This window comes from Podarcis cretensis (assembly GCF_951804945.1).
Source record: "Podarcis cretensis genome assembly, chromosome: 11".
In the NCBI taxonomy this organism is placed as follows: Eukaryota; Metazoa; Chordata; class Lepidosauria; order Squamata; family Lacertidae; genus Podarcis; species Podarcis cretensis.
In genome coordinates, this window is record NC_137180.1 from 5,222,829 (window position 1) to 5,235,916 (window position 13,088).

A 13,088-nucleotide genomic window follows, 5' to 3' on the forward strand; every position below is an offset into this window, starting at 1 on the left:
CCTAAATCTCAACAGGAAGTAATCTGACCATGGCAATGGATTTATGTCAATATCCCCCACTTTCAGGTCGCCCTCTTCCTGCCCAGTAAAGAAAACAAGGTCCAGAGTGTGGGTGTGACCTGCCACATGTGTTGGGCTGTTGACATGTTGGGACAGCCCCATGGTTGTCATGGCAACCATGAAGTCCTGAGCTACCCTACAGCCAGTCGCAATAGTCTGGGAGTCTCCAACGCCGCCTCTGAGACCAGTTCAGTCAGCTCAGGCACGGAGACTGCTGGGCAGTGAGGCATGTGGTAAATCAGCAGAATCCCAAATCTGTTTCAATTGCCTCACTCCAGGAGATGACACACTCCAGATCCCCCCAAAAAACTGGACAGAGAGCCTGGAGAGAGAGAGAATATCTCTATAGACCACAGCAACTCCCCCTCCCCAACCCTCAAGTCTGGCCTGATGCTGCACCAGGTACCCAGGTGAGCACAGCTGGGTGAGACCAACACTCAGGTCTCAGTGATGCAGGCATCCTCATCCACAATCAGGTCATGGATGAGAGGATCCTTATTCACAGCTGATCCGGCATTTAGCAACAGCACCCACAAACCCGAGGTCTGGCTGATAGGACAACCACAATTCCAGAGGAAGGGCTGGCACACAGCACAGTCACCAACTGCCTATGTCGTGTGCCCCTTACTGAGCCCGCCCTACCTCCCACATCAAACCTCTCCCTGCCCTGAACAACTGCAATTGGGGCCCCTCTGCTCTCCTCGGCTCCACTTCTTCCAGGCACGTTTTTCAAATAAAACAACACCCACCCGCATTTATAACTCAAGTTAAAAACACCCTCCACATTAAAGCAATACTTTTCCCACAAGGGGGTTGGCCCACACCCTCATTCCACCCCCAAAGTGCCGCCCCCAAAGGGGTGAACCGCTTTGGTGTTGTCCCCTTCAGTGGTGACTCTAACATCATCGTGTCTGCTGTAAAATAAGCAGTGGCTCTTCATCTCTGCCCATCCCTGCTCCAATACACCTTTAGTCCTCACTAAATGCCTTAAGAAAACTCTGAAGGGGGGAGGGGGAGCTACCACTGAATAATCTGTTAAAACTGAGGATAGGTGTAATTTCAAACAAATAATTTCTTTCGATATGATTCCACTTCAAAAAGAGAGAGCGCACACTGGTTGGAGCTGTACCAAAGCACACTTCAAATGCCATCCATTATTCACAATTGGTGGTCTCTGATGTGTCACTTAGCACCTTCATCTTCAGTCTGTGTACTAATTTAACCTTGAACCTTGTTCCTTTTTGTACTTCAGTTTAATTCTACCTGCTTACTTTGCCACTGAAATAGGTAGCTCCTTTTGTCTCTGAAATGTATTGTGTCATCCTTTCTCTAATACTCCATATCATGACCATGGCATTGCCAGACACATCATGTTCAGTAACTAATACTGATGGCTTTCAATATTGCCTAATGACAGAAGACTCTAATCTCAGCTTCATTATATGCATACCCTCCAAAATTTTTACAATGAAAATAGGGACATTCCATTCCATAATGATAATTTTACTATTTATGCCCCAAACATCTTACTGGGTTGCCCCAGCCACTCTGGGCAGCTTCCAACATATACAGTATAAAAACATAATAAAAGATTAAAAATTTAGAAAACTTCCCTATGCAGGATTGCCTTCAGATGGCTCGGGGATTCAGATGACTCCAGACCTTCAACATTTCTCCAATGAAAATAGGGCCATCCTAAGAAAAAGTGTGACATTCTAGGATCAAATCAGAAACCAGGACAGTGTCACTAAATCAGGGACACCCCTGGAAAATAGGGACACTTGGAGGGTCTGTTATATGTGCTGTTTCTTTTGTTCCTATAGTTGTAGCAAAACATTCTTTGATTTCCTGCCTATCATGCAATTTACTTTCAGAACTACCCTCTGTAGATTTTTTCCTCCTGCGTAATCCCTCCCCCCCCCTCTTTTACAGGCCCTATCATTAGATAGTAAGAGATGGCTGCCTCAAGCTCCCTCAAGCTATTGGAACAGCAGTGGTGTCAGCCTCTTGAGCCCCTTCCTGGTCTTTACTTTCTCCTAAACTGGTGCCTGGAAGCCATGATGTTTGCTTGCTGTTAGCCTGGCCACTCTATCTGATTTGCTAGTTGCCTTTTCACAGTCAGCTCCACTAGGAAAAGCATCAGATAGGGCAAGCAGGCAGGCAACTCAGCCTATATATTCCAGTGGATATCATTAATACTAACCAGTTTTCAGCTCCAATGTGGCACGAGGGGAGGGGACCTGGGGAGGGGGACAAACCCACCCTGAATGTTGCAGCAGGAATGAGGGCTGCATCCCTTATCTGGTTGGGGCAGATCAGCTGGAGAGTTGTGGGTGTTTTTTATCCCCAACATGGCACAATAGGTGTGAAGGATGGGCCTTCCCCACTCCACAGCTGATCAGCTGAGGGGAGTTTTCATCCCCATCAAGATGTGCTGCTTATGGAGGGCAAACTTCCCTGACTGGTGCATAAGGATGAAAATTGAGCTATTCGGGGGAGGGGTGTGGCTTCAAGAGAGTACGGAGACCTAAAGAAGAGGGCAGGTGGGCCACAATGTCCTCATGCCTGTTTTAGCATAAGGAGGCATTTAAGGGCAACAGTAAAAGCTGCCAAAGACCTGGTGGTAATTTTCCATGCCAAATGCATGGAACATTTGGTCATCTCCCATGCAATATTTTATAGTGCACTTCTCATACATGGTCTTCAAAACCCTTTGGTGAATTATGTGTTTTTTGTTGCTGTGGGTGGGATACTTGGATTTTGATAGCAGAACTGAAGGAGAGGTTTTCCCAGTGCAGTTATGCTACATAGTCCTGTCGCCACCATCCCATTATAAAATTTGACCTAATAGCAGCTTAGCAGGTGATTTGACATGGGGAAATGCTATGGGGTGAAAAGACTAAACGGCCACCTATAATATTGGCCTGGTCAAAAATGGAATTACCCCATGGCTGTTTTAAAGTAAAAACAAAACACCAAACATACCACAAATTCAATCATGGATTTTTGAGCATGTTTTGGCACAGAGGCAAAAGATGTTCTTGTAGTTGTATCTACCTGCCTCCCCATCCATCATCTTAAACTGTGTGTGTACAGGACCACATCAAGTGTCATCTATCTGTGATCTTTGAACATCAATGAAATCATTTTATGTATATCCCTGCCCCACATGCTTGTAATCAAAAACATTCAGAGGCATGTCTGAAGCATATAACATTCAGTACACTGATGCTTAGGGCAGAATTCCTTTATTTTTTCCTACAGGCAAGACAGTCCGTTTAGGAAGACTGGGTTGTTCATATTCAGGGGCACAGGAAGGGGTGGGGGGCTGCAGCCCACCCCGGATGTCATCCTCGAGGGTGGTGACAAAATGGCACATCACGGAGGGCGGCACTTACTGCAGGGCCTGAGAGTGACATGGTGGCTCAGGGCCCTGTGCTGCCCGAAACCACGCGGACTCTGTGAGCAACTTGCCACGCCGCCTCCTGGGCAGATTGCCGCGACACCCCCATGCGACACCCCCGCCACTCCAGGTGCCAGAGCAGCTAGCTGCACTCCTGTTCATACTAAAGTACTCATCTTACACCTGTGGAATTCAGTATGAAATCTGAAGTCCATCAGACCAGAAGGGTGAAGTTGGAAAAGCAAAAGTGCTTAAAGCTATAGCTGTATCTTATACAGGTATGGAGCTTACCCATTCAGACCAAGCACATCTCTCCCATAGACAGATTATTTTAAGTTTTTCTACAAAATTTATAGGAAATGTATCAATGAAATGAGTCACCTCTATCAACAGACAAAGCATGGACAAAATTATTGCATAGAGAACAGACATTTATTTGACCTTTATCAATTGAACCAAGATGTGTGCATGACTTTCCTAGTACCTGTCTATATGCATGTGTCAATCAGTGGAACATGGGTACTGTGACGTGTTTATCTACAAAGGAATCTAGAAGGCTGGAGCTAAATCAAAGAGAACAGAGAAGGTTAAGTTGTAACTAAATGCATCTGTCGGCTCATCCAAACACACCCACATAAGAATTCCCAGTCACTTGAGTCTCCAAGGTGTTTGAAAACGTCTGAAGACTTTCTTTAAAAACCAGATTAGCATGTATCTTAAAAGTTAGACTGCAATACTGTTTAACTACTCTATTTTTCCATTATAGGCCTGTCAGTAGGAATGTGTTGCCCTATAGCATATGACAAGTGAAAATGCTGGTAATATTGTTTTTCATAGACGGGGCGGGGGGGGGGGGAGTACCAAAGAAGCAATTTCTAAGCTAAAATGTCACCTGTTAGATGTATGGGACTCACTATATTTGTTGCCCTGGTAACAAATGGTGTAAAATGACTCCTTTGCACAGCTCCATCAGAATGATTGCATCCTGGTTTCCCCATCATTTTACAAGAGACTGTTTTCATTCTTCCTTCCTGACCGTATTAAGTGTAAAGAGATTGAATTACGGTGCTGTACCTTCTCTATCCTATGTGGATTTAAGAGTTGATATTGATGTACCGAGAACTGTGTTCTTCTTCAAGAAAAAAAAGCTACAAATTATAATGAATTTGACTTTTATGTATCGACCGTTCAAGTAGCAAAGCAGTGTTTCTGCGCCCAGGGGATAGACATGGCATAATCAGCATTTTTCACTTGAACGAATCCAATTGATAAAGCAATATACTCGGTGTCACTTTGCTTGATCTCCAGGTTTAACAATAGTCATGCTAAAAGTAGATACATTACTCCATAAATTTTGCCCATAAAAAAATCTGCTAGCCATTGCTTTATACAGCTGCACTCTTTCCAACTTTTCACTGAGCAGGGCAGAAAATGTCACGTACAAGAATTTTACTGATAACGTGCCAACGGCAGACAAAAGAACACACACAGCATCAATCCACAAGTATTCAAAATCTGGGAAATGCAGACAATACCAGCTTTTATAGGTTAAAAGTTATAGTGGTCAATAATCTCTAAATACTGTCAGTTATTTCACTGTTTGAATGAACCATGGATGCTAATGGTTTCAAACTGCCATGAAACAGTTAATTTTTAGAAATAGAAAAGATGCTATAAAATTTAACTTGTGTACAGAGAATATGGCTATAGTCACAAGTGGCTTGAATCATAACAGCATGGAAACATTGAATTGTGGAGTTGGAATCTCAACTAGATCATATGTTTTTATGTTTTTTAAAAATCTAGTGGTTACTTTTTGAACAACAAAAACATTTATTAATTCCAGTTTTTGAAACATGTAGATTATAAAATGCTAAAAACAAATAAAAATGTTGGGGGGAGTTATTGTTATTTAATGTTTGATTATTTAATGTGTGATTAAGACAAGGTGCATTTAAAGCAATGCGGAGATTGAGACAGATGCATGTTGGATTATTGTAAGGTTTGTCTTTAATACCAGAAAGAACAATCTTAATGACCCCCCACCCCCACCCCTTGCAGCTGGGTCTCAATCTAGATTTGGGCCTCAGACTGACACTCAAAGGCAAATTATCTATGAACATGATGTGCAATTTGGCCTTGAGTGTCTTCCACCTCCTACCAAACTTTTGACACATTGTATCAGCGTCTTCCAAATTTCAAGATGCAATGAAATACAAAGATAGATGATAGATAGATAGATAAAAGCAGAATAAATCTGAACAAAAATAACTGCAGACAAGAAATATGAAAGAATTATTTTTAAATTAGAAATAGGTTAATTAAGAATTATTTTAATTAATATTTTAAAAATTCAAATTAAATATGAATGTGGCCTTTTTTTCTTTCTGATTAAATCAATCAATGTGAAGAAGATTAGGATTTCTAATAAATAATGATCAGCACCCTCAAAAAGCTACAAATCTTTGGAAGATTGTAATTATCAATTGCAAATGGATTTTAGCTTGCAGTGTGGTTGGAAAGGGAAATGTGGTTGAACAGACACACCCACATTCACCAGTCGCTTTGAAGATACCACTTTGCATTGGGTGAAGCTGCAAAAACCTTGCTTCAGAAATGCTCCTCACTATGTGATTCAAAATGGTTCTCCTGCTCCCTTTAGAAAGAAAGGCTGAAATTCTACTTTTAGTAGCCTCTGAGAAAAATGTCTGTTTCCCTCCATTCTCTTCCCCCTGCATCTATATGGCGAGAGATAGCATAATTGGACCACCTGCTTACAATCATCCTTGACCTTTGGATAAATAGAGGCCTCCACTTTGCAGTGCTCTCACAGTCTTTCAGCCCTCGTGAGCATAAATGGTGCTCCTTTTAAAAAGGGATATCTGATTGTCAAGCTAATCCAGTGGTGGCTGGCTAGAAATCCTGGTATAACAAAACCACTCATTGCAAGATGAACTCTGACCCCTGCTCATGAATGTGTGCATACCATGTGTATGTATCACAGAGAGACTTTTGACAGATGTATGCTTCTTTCCTTCCTGTTCCTTGCCGTCTTGCCTAGTGAGGCCATAGAGGTTGCTTTATGGAAATCTCACCTTCTTCCTCCCTCACCACTGAAGGTCGTTTTCAAATCTCCTCTGACAGTTCTAGCTGATCTGATCATAAATCACCCAAAACAGTACATGAGACCTAATCAGGATCTTGCTGGCTAATATAGTCCTGCTGATTTTACGTAACAGGTACTCAGCGATTGTAAATTTGTCTGTTAGTTTTCACAGGTTGGTAAAACCCGAAAGTTGCTGTATCACAAGCGGGCAATGTCTTCTAAAATCTTTGAAAGCGAAGTTTCTTCTTCAAGGACTACATTATAGTCTAATGGCTTGGCATCAACTGACCTTCTTCATGATAAAGGCCTACCCTATGGAACAGCCTGCTTTTAGAGATTAGGCAGGCACTAATAGTTGCATGCTTTCACAATCAATTCAAGACTTACCTTTTGGCCCAAAAGTACTAATACCAGTACTCCAGTGCCTACAGTTTGCTATGGAATTATTATTGAATTCTTTGAATTTCTCTTTGTATTATTGCAATTACTGTATTTTGATTGCTGTGAACCACTTTGGTATTTGATGAATAAAAATAGTATACAAATGATTTAAAATCACCTTATGCAATCAGCTGATGTGGACAGTGTGCTGGTGGCAACACCAAGGCCACAGGTTTAATAATAATAATAATAATAATAATAATAATAATAATAATAATAATAAATTTTATTATTTATACCCAGCCCATCTGGCTGGGTTTCCCCAGCCATTCTGGATGGCTTACAGCATATATAAAAACATATTAAAACATCAAACATTAAAAATTTCCCAATACAGGGCTGCCTTCAGATGTCTTCTAAAAGTTCAAGGAGTTCTTTATCTCCTTGACATCTGCTTCCCTGTAACTCCACTTCTCGCAGTGAGGGAACTAGCAGAAGACCATTGGAGGAGGACCTCAGCGTCCAGACTGAGCGATGGGGTGGAGACGCTCCTTCGGGTATACTGGGCCATGACCTTTTAGAGCTTTAAAGCTCAGCACCAAGATTGAATTGTGCTTGGAAATGTACTGGGAGCCAGTGAAGATCCTTTAGGACTGGTGTTATATGGTCCTGGCAGCCACTCCCAGTCACCAGTCTAGCTGCTGCAATCTGGATTAGTTGTTTTCAAGTCACCTTCAAAGGTAGCCCTGCGTAGAGCGCATTGCAGTAGTCAGGGACACCTGCATGTTGCTGCACTGCAGGGGGTTGGATTAGATGGTCCTCAGGGTCCCTTCCAACTCTATGAAACTATGATTCTATGAGAACATGCTTCCTCAGCCCCTGTCCCTCCTGGCATATCAAATCTAGTAGAGGAGGACTAGCTGGTTGGTCCAGAGTGTGGTTAAGGCTTTGCTGTGTGAAGAGATGCTTCTTCCTGCACTGAAAGTGGCAGTGGTGTGACCGTTCCTACAGAAACCAGCTCTGGACCTTTTGTGTTTTTTAAAAAATAGTATTTATTCGAATTTTAAAGATTACAAAAAGAAAAAAGAGAAAAAAGAAAAATAACAAGACAGAAAAAATACAAACAATTAAAAAAGAACAGATCAAACCTTTACATAGCTTTCTTTCCTTTGCTTATTTCCTTGACCTCCTCACACCTCCCATTTTTGTATTCTACTGTAATTCAATTTGTTATTTCAGCAAATCCTTCCAACCTTGTTTTTATCTTAATAATTTGTCTTAATATACTATAATTTTACATTCTCTCTTTCACCAATTCATTTTTACTTAATCCTTTATGTCATTTCTACTAAAACCACATAATTTTCTTTTCCCAACATCTTACTAGCAATCCTTAATTTTACAATATTTTTGAAGATAAACTTTAATTTTTTTTTCCCAATCTTCTTCCACCGACTCTTCTCCTTGGTCACGGATTCTGCCAGTCATCTCAGCCAGTTCCATGTATTCCATCACCTTCATCTGCCATTCTTCCCGGGTGGGTAGATCTTGTGTCTTCCAATACTTTGCAATGAGTATTCTTGCTGCTGTTATGGCGTACATAAAAAAAGTTCTATCCAGCTCTGGACCTTTTGGATTAGAACAGCTCTTGGCTAGATGCCAATACACCCTTTGGGAGGAAGAGGGCCATAGTGGGGCAGCTGCAGGCATTCTTGGAAAACACAGATTATTTAGTTCCATTCCAATCTGGGTTCAGGCCTGGCCACGAAACTGAGTCACCATTGGTTAGCTTGATAGATTACCTCTGCAGAGAGCGGGACAGGGGAAGTGTAACCCTGCTTCTGCTTTTTGGTATCTCATTGGCATTTGATACCATTGAGCATGGTATCCTCCTAGACCAGCTCTGGAATATGGGAGTTGGGGGCACTTTCCCCATTCCTACGTTCAGGACCAAGTCCAGAGCGTAGCATTGGGAGAGTGCCTTTTGGCCCCCTGGCAACTACATTACGGGACCAATTTACCTATAAGATCACTTTACCCCACATGGGCCCACTTGACCGCATTGATCGGCTGAATCAGCACTATTACTGGTGCCACATAACACCTGTTCTGCATTTGTAAGAGCTCCATAATTTAGTCTGGCAGCACTTGCGCTTTGGAATTCATTGCCTATTGAGATCAAGGAGGTGCCTTTACTGTACCCTTTTCGGAACCTACTAAAAACATTTTTGTTTTGACAAGTCTACCCAGATGCGTAGAAAGTCGAGGTAATTTTAACTTTTGTATTTTTTGTCGAGGTAATTTTAACTTTTGTATTTTTTGAAGTATGGTTGTGAATTTTTCTTGATTTTCTTGTTCTATCTTTTTGTAATCAGCTTTCAGTTTTTTAACAATCAAGCGGTGTATAAATTTTATTAAATAAATAAACAGTATATCTATATTTCTATGTATTTCATAGAATTATGATTCTATGAAACTTCATAAGTATTGTGTGTGGAATCCAAGGGAGTGCTAAGTGGGATATGTGCACAGGGAATGAAGTCCACTCACAAAGGAGGACTTTGCCCTCTCTCCACCACTGCAGAAAATGTGAATCGAACATTAATGGTGCCCTGCACACCCTGGATGCTCACAACTGGTAGGCTTGATCCGCTCTGCAGGATCCTGTGCCTGTCCATTTCATCCACTTTGGCCAAAAGGAGAAATGTTATAGCCATTTTTAGATTACCCAGAAATACAGGTCTTGGAAATCACAGAGCAATTCAGAAAGAGCTCAAAAAATTTAAAATAACATACATATAAGATTAATGTTGGGGCCCATGCACATTCCTACTCAATAGCAGAGGGCTCTGAGAAACCAATGCACAGCATGCCAGCAAACTAGATTAGAAACAATCATGGCAACTCGTGAGCACAGTCAAAGATGGCTAGTAGAAGAAGGAATAAGAAGAAGCGAGAGGGATCCAGAAATGAGAGGATTGAGGAAGCTGCTTTTGGGCTTCCCATAAGCTTCTGGCTGGCCACTTTAGAACCAGATGCTGGGCTAGATGGAAATTTGGTCTGATTCAGCAAAGTTCTTATGCACAGGGCTAACTAAGAAACCATTATTTCTTTCAGTGCTCATGAAGGAAAAGGGGTGGGAAGGGTTGCAGTATACAATATTGTCAGGGGCTCAGGAGCAGAGGCACAGGGAAGAGAGGAGATGGAGAGCGAAGGGGAAGAATCCGAGGGGAGCGCAGGAGAAGAGGACAGTGGACCGAGGGATTCCATGAGCCTCTCCAGCGAATCGGAAGATTCACAGAAGGGGGCGCCAGTGGCCAGGGGTAGGGGGTTCCCAAGGGGAACGCCCCAGGAGCAAGGGGGCAGCAGGGACTCCCAGAGCAGTAGCTGGAAATCAGGACCAGCTTCCCCACCAGAGCAGAGTGGGGGGGAAGAGTCCCAAGGATCGGGGCCAGTGCATTCCCCACCAGGGAGAGAAGATAAGGCAGGGCTGACCACGCCTCCATCAGAAAGTCGGACAACGGAGGAGAGGTCAGATCCGGCCAGTGTCCCGGAAGAGGGAAGCAGTGACCGGAGTAGTGTAACGGTTAGGAGAAAGGTCACTGGGCTGGCGCGAGAGGCAAGTTCAAATGTACAGGAGCGCGGGACAGCAGAGAATGAGGATTGGGAACCGGGTCCTAAAGCCCGCCGGAGGGAGGGGGAGGAGCTAAGCGACTCAGCGTCGGAAGAGTCCAGAAAGGGCAATGCCCCAGCAGGCAGGAGGACCCAGAGGAGGAGAGAGCAGCGTAAAAGGTGGAGCAGGGCTAGGATCTTAAACTGGTGTCATAGGGGAGGAGACTCAGACGGGACTTCGCCGATCTAGGGTTTAAGACGTAGGGCTGCACGCTGTGGCTTTGAAATGGAAACTGAACTTCAATAAAGACTTTTGTACATTACTACAGCCTAGCGTTGGTCCTCTGTGAGCTGGGACCTAGAGGCAGCTCTGACAAATATGATCTAGTAAAATGATGACTTCATATTTCAGCTCCTCTAATTGCATACAGTTTTATCCAGGTTAGTTACTTTGTATAAAACATTCTGACATGATATTTCCTGACACAGTAGCAGTTCATGGGAGCACACTCATCTCCCTAAATTGCACTCTTAAAACAGTCTTGAAGTGGCTTAAGCTCTTTTTCACTAACCCAAATGTTGAAGAAATAATACATGCAAAAAAGGAGAGAAGGTTTATTTCATGCAGACTGCTCAATCATTCATACTGAACCATGCAATTCCCTCATCTTCCATGGAAATCAGTACCATTTCTGTGTGGCGTAATGTGAATAATTGACCTCAGTCAAGACTTTTGAATCCTGGACATGCCCTTATTCTATAGTAGAACTTGGACTGGATAAACTTTGACCAAGGCCAGTCTGGGGGTGCTCACTGCCTCCATGGCATGAAGCATCTTCTGTTGATTTTACTGGTGTGCTAGTTGGACAAAGACTCAGTGTTGAGCTGTACAGAATCACCTACATGATGGCTCCTGAGTGCCCTTGCTATTGCTTAAGTTGCCTTAAAACTCTAGATTGCCGAAGACATAAATATTTGTCTGAACCTGATGAACATAGATGAGGGTACATTATTTCACCCACCCATTTGGCAGTGATAGCAGCAAAGAAAGTGTACATTCTCCAGACTCTCCAAGTGTCCCTATTTTCCAGGGACAGTCCTGAATTTACAGAAGCTATACTGGTTTCTGATTTGATCCTGGAATGTCCCGCTTTTCCTTACGACGTCCCTATTTTCATCAGAGAAATGTTGGAGGCTATGTTATGCAACCCCCGAGCCAAGCTTTAGAAGACAACTGAAGGTAGCCCTGTATACAGAAGTGTGTTTTAAAATGTTTAATGTTTTATTATATTTTTATATATGTTGGAAGCCACCCAGAGTGGCTGGAGCAACCCAGTCAGATGGACAGGGTATAAATAATAAAATTGTTGTTGTTGAATAAAAAAGGTAAAGGCACCCCTGGCCATTAGGTCCAGTCGTGACCGACTCTGGGGTTGTCGCGCTCATCTCGCTTTATTGGCCGAGGGAGCTGGCATACAGCTTCAGGGTCATGTGGCCAGCATGACTAAGCCGCTTCTGACGAACCAGAGCAGCGCATGGAAATGCCGTTTACCTTCCCACCGGTGCGGTACCTATTTATCTACTCGCACTTTGACGTGCTTTCGAACTGCTAGGTTGGCAGGAGCAGGGACCGAGCAATGGAAGCTCACCCTGTCGCGGTGATTCGAACCGCCGACCTTCTGATTGGCAAGTCCTAGGCTCTGTGGTTTAACCCACAGTGCCACCTGTGTCCCAATATATACCTGTTATTCAGGATAACATATCATGCATCTGATTAAGTGGACCACAGTCCATGAAAGATGAGTCCATAACAGATTTGTTTGCACCACAATACTTTTTGTTTTTTTAATTTACAGGAATCATTACCACTGATTTTTACCAGGTGAAAGTGATGTGTGACATTGCTTTCAGTTTTGAAAGACCAGCCTCTCATGCAGCTGTTCTGAATTCATTTAACACAGTTTTTCAGGTAGGCTGGAGCCTAGGAGGAACCTTCTGGAGTTAACCTGTAAGACTGGAAGATTCATGATAGATGCCTTACTTCCTCTAGAATTACCTACACATTTAAACAATAAAAAAGGACGAGTGAATAAAGATAGTGGATAAGTAGCTAGCTTAGGCATAATAAAATCAACTTTTTCCATTTACCTGTTTTGCATTCCATTTTGATTTGATCATTCTACTTGTCCTGCTGCCAAATGTCAGGGTATTGCTCCCTAAATTGAAACACAAGTGCATACTAGGCGCAATATTCAGATATAACCATGATTACAGTAAAGAGAAATAGCTGCTGTGCTAATTTCCCTTAACAGCCTTCAAAGTGGCATTTTATCCAGGTTTCATATGTGTGTCTCCTGTTGGCTTTAACTGGAGTCATGCTCTCAAAAACTCAGAACCCCCTGCTTTACCAAAAACTCTCACAAATTAGAGAACAGTGCTTCTGCTCAAGGTACAAATTGTACCTAAGTTTTGCAATCAAATTCTCCCAACAGCATCTTGCCATGCTAACAAATGCCACGAGCATCA

General features: G+C 42.8%; 1 long non-coding RNA gene across 1 annotated transcript in view; it reads left to right on the top strand.

Annotated features, from left to right (window-relative positions):
• LOC307227106 overlaps window positions 1-12,609 on the top strand; it is a 32,252-nt gene extending 19,643 nt beyond the window's left edge. The window contains exon 3 of the long non-coding RNA XR_013843814.1: window positions 12,532-12,609. This is a non-coding gene — a long non-coding RNA (uncharacterized lncRNA). The remainder of the gene's footprint in view (window positions 1-12,531) is intronic.
• The last annotated feature ends 479 nt before the right edge of the window (window positions 12,610-13,088 follow it).